Source organism: Diaphorina citri, unplaced genomic scaffold, assembly GCF_000475195.1.
Source record: "Diaphorina citri unplaced genomic scaffold, Diaci psyllid genome assembly version 1.1 scaffold736, whole genome shotgun sequence".
NCBI classification, from domain to species: domain Eukaryota; kingdom Metazoa; phylum Arthropoda; class Insecta; order Hemiptera; family Psyllidae; genus Diaphorina; species Diaphorina citri.
Genome location: NW_007378169.1, coordinates 93,261 through 97,672, shown reverse-complemented (window position 1 = coordinate 97,672; position 4,412 = coordinate 93,261). Strand labels below are relative to the sequence as shown.

Here is a 4,412-nt window from a genome sequence, read left to right as displayed (position 1 = left end):
CTTCCTTGTCAAAGAACTCAAGAAGCTGGAGAATGTGATACATGGCTTCTGACAGATAGTGTAAGACCAAGAGAAGAATTCCAACTCGGCTGAAGCTGAAAGGAGAAAAAACAGACAGTTATGTATAAATAGGTTGCCTGAATGACAACAGTTTTCTACTTACATAAAGGGTATACTCACAGGCCATTATTTGATTGAAGAAAACGAAATTTTTGGAAGCAAAGAACCAAGCAGAAAGCTGCACACCCTGAAGTGGATAAGACTGAAGATGAAAACCTCAACTTTTTCCAGGTGAGATCATTCAGATGAATTCAATTTTTTTAGTTTTATGATATAAGTAAGGTCAAACCCTATTTTTACTTTTTTAATGTAAGATAGCTTTTCATATACAGAATCCTGTTAAAAATCAGTAATTAAAAAGCTGATACATATACATTTTGATTTTCATCTTTAGGTTCTTATAAAATAAACATTTGTAATTATGCAGAAGTCACGTCCGTGGAAAAGAAAAGCTCCTTTTTGTATTTAACCTAACCCAATAATAACACTAATCACTGCTCTAATTATGAAAACTCCTTCTTGTCCATTTAACCTAACCCTATAATAACACTGGTCACTGCTCGTTTGTGCCAGTTCCTTTGGTAGCAATATTCCACGGATGTGACTTCTGCACAAGTACCTAAACATCTTTAGGTTCTTCTAAAATAAAACCTCATGATATCTATCTTATCTGAATGTTAAGGACATGGCACCAAAGATTGTACCCCAGAAGAAAGTTGTTTTGCAAACTAAAAGTAAAACATCAAATGAAATATCCTCCCGGTTGAAATTGTCAGAGCAGTCATTTATGCCAGTGGTAAGTTGCTACATTTGTCAGTAGGGGTCTATTAGAGTAGGTAGGTATCAGACTTCAACTAGTCTGAATGGGGAAAATTCATTAGAAATCTTCCAGCTTCCAATGACTGGGTTGGCGGAAATGACTGGTTCGTTTTTAAGTGGGGGAGAGAGAGGAGAAGGAGGGTTTATGGGTTTTTATTTATTTATTTTTTCCACTAATATTTGGTGGGGAGATGAGTTTCCTGTTTGATTTTAGACGGAATTCCTGGACTGAGTGTGAAAAATTAATTTTGAAAATAGGGTGATGGTCACTTCCCTCTATAAAGTATGTTACAAATGTGGCGTCCAAAACGGAGCTTCGACCCTCGACCATAGCCTAGTACCGTCCCCCTAGTACCTACCGACCGACCGACCCAAGAGAAAATAAACAAACCTGCCAACACCATTCGGCGAAAGCTAAAGCCGCTACAACAACAACAATGAATAGAAGCTTGTCCTTAAAATCTTCTAGTGTGAAATCGAATCTGAGGGTTAATAAAACCAAACACTTGCGTTAAAGTGTTTCTACTTCGATTTTTTTTTTTTTTTTTGAGAAGCTAGGTACAACAACATAACGCGGCTGCCAAAAAAAGTAGGTAATAGGAAGGCATTAAGCATTAAAAGAGAAATTGATTGAAGGGATAAGGGATACATTATTGCACTCTTTTTCCGCATCGAATGAAATGTAAATATTATTTAGAAAACTCAACAAATCCAATTATGAAAATGGTGTAATCCATCTCCCATTACTTAACAATATCCAAACGAAATGGACGTGTTGTCACGTTGCCAAATTAGTCCTGGTGAATATCAAAATATGAATTCTGTTATTAGACTTATCATTACTCATTGCAAAATGGAAATAAAATGCTAAACATCAATAGTATTTTGTATTTTGCTTATAGGCAAGTTTAGTGTGCACGTTTAGTATTCTGCTTATAGGTAAGAGTTATCTAGGTACTCTTTATATTTTTATATGTCGTATCAAGCGTGCCGGGAGGCGCGCGAACGTCAAGAGTTCGAAGCGCCGCCCGGTCTATATTAACACGAAACAGAATTTCAGCGTTTTTCGGTTATTATTAAGGGGAAAAAACATCATGAAGGTAAAAAGGAGAAAAAGCTTTAATAGGCAGACAGTTAAAATAGGACTGAAAATGATACGATAGGCTCTTGGCTCTTAAAAATGCTTAAGTTTTACGACTGGGAAATAGTTTCCTTTAGCCAGGCCCTATTTCATGAACTACTCTAAACTCCTCACTCCTAGAGAGAACTGTAAGAACGGAGGTCTCATCATCCAGAAATCGAAGAGAGAAGGAAGACAGGATAGGAGAAACCCAGTCGTTCCGAGAACGAACGTTATCTGTTTAGGATAAAGGCTGTCCCAGGCGGAAATCGAACCCCCACCTATTGCTTACCAACCTTACCTCCGTGGATTGTTTCAGGATTGAAACTATTAAGTACAGGAAAATCCTCCTATCATCTCAATACCGAGATAATAAACCCCAGCATTAATAGATTGTACAGGAATCGGTAGTCCGTTCCCTGCCACCTAGCCTGAATAAAGCACTCCTACTCCTACATCAACAGCTGAAGGAAGTTTTATTACAGGCCGTATCATTACCTTCGTTATCCATACGAGAGCTTTTATCAGGTTTATATCTACGGGCGATAAAGTACGGCTTTTACATTTACAACGAGCTGTAGAAGGGGATTTTTTTTACCATCTCCTACCAGTCCTAACCTACACACCTACATGGGTATCTATAATAGTCATATCGGAAAGCATTATGTTCTAATTTAAGTGCAAGTATAACATCAAACAGAGCTGTTATTACCCTCTTTTAGTGTGTAGGGGTAGGTATTTACATATTAGCTATGTGACGAACAGCCCTTTTAACACCTAAGATCCTCTGATCCTACCAAGAGTACCTACAAAATGAAAAGGAGGACAGAAAAACTTGTCGAAAGCAAAACATCAAGTAGGTAGGTAAGGTACCTATTCTTTTCACGAACGGCTTGACCGATATTTCCATCCTGATTCGGTTCCAAAATAAAATTATTATATCATACATACTTAACATACTAGTGGTTGACCCGTCCTTTGTACGGGACCACCACACACACACGCACACCCACCACACACACATCACACCCACCCAATACACACACCACACAATCACACACACCCATCAAATACACACACCCGTCACACCACACACCCATCACATCACACACACACACACACACGGTCGCGCTACGCGCTCCCTGACACGTCCCACAGTGCACCATAATAGGCATAACTTTGAACCGCCTCCATTTTGAATCAGGATGGAATGTGACAATTTTAAGTACCCTATGTCACCCGGAGTACTTTTCTTAAAAACACAAAAAATTTCATCAAAATCGGTCGAGCCGTTTTTGCGTGAAACGAGGACAACCAAAGGTCTATTTGGCGTAACAGACAGACATACACACATACATACAGACAGAAATTTTTCTAATGTGATTTTTGGAATCGTGGATGCATAAGGAGTAAGAATAACTAAAAATTTCACGATTCTAAGTAATGTACAGACAAATCTACAATTTTATTTATATAGATAATCTTTTCACACTTTTACATTCGACAACGTATTGTTTACTGTTAACATGGGAATACCTGATATAAACTAAAGTTTACCTTTGTTGACGTCTGCACCCCTTTCGCAAAGAAACTCAACCATCTCTTGCGTTCCAAATGCCGAGGCCCAGTTGAGTAGGGTTTGACCTACATCATCCATGAAGTTGACCTCTACACCCCCAGAGTCTATAGTTTCTATGAGAGCGTCTGTGTCCTTGGAACGAATGCACTCGATCAGTTGTCTGCAATACGATATTAAGACTTCTTACTAAACATGCTTTTCTTGCCCAAATAGGATCTAAAGATTACCCTATATGTCCTCTGTGTCCCCAACAAGCAGATACGAATGCTAACCATCTCTTAGTGTGCTCACATACAAGATGTTTGAAGTTTTAAAAGTTTTATGTGTTTTTGTGTGAGCTTTGTATTCAATGTTTCCTTCCTGATTTAAAGCGGCCTGACAATGACTAGGTTGGTACCTACCTACATCGAAAGTTTGGATTGCCTTGCTTGCTTTTTTTTTCATTTTTGCCGTAGTCTCAAAGCCGTAACTTTTAAATTGTAGGTCATTTAGATTTGATTATTATTATGAATGATTATCTTGTCTTTTACGTTATTTTAAAAAAGAAGTAGGTATACCTAACGAGAAAAAAGTTCATACAATCCTAATTCTCTTACATCGCATCGGTACAATAGCAAGAGTAAAAGTTTTCATACATTTTTTTTTTTTTTTTTACTTTCTATTACATAATCAACAGGAAACCTATAGGTAGGTAGAATCTAATAAAATGAAGAAAAAGTATAGGAATAGGTATTTGGAATCGGTCCAAATTTTCAAAATCGGGAAATGTGTGAAAATATTGGTTTTAGGGTCCCCTACTCACCTATGTACCTAATATACTTACGAAGTGTACGA

The 4,412-nt window shown here is 37.6% G+C and overlaps 1 long non-coding RNA gene across 1 annotated transcript; it reads left to right on the top strand.

Annotated features, from left to right (window-relative positions):
- The first annotated feature begins 224 nt into the window (after nucleotides 1-224).
- LOC113468439 lies at nucleotides 225-823 on the top strand. The gene is made up of 2 exons (XR_003392191.1): nucleotides 225-291; nucleotides 743-823. It is a non-coding gene; the product is annotated as an uncharacterized LOC113468439 (long non-coding RNA).
- Nucleotides 824-4,412: the final 3,589 nt, after the last annotated feature.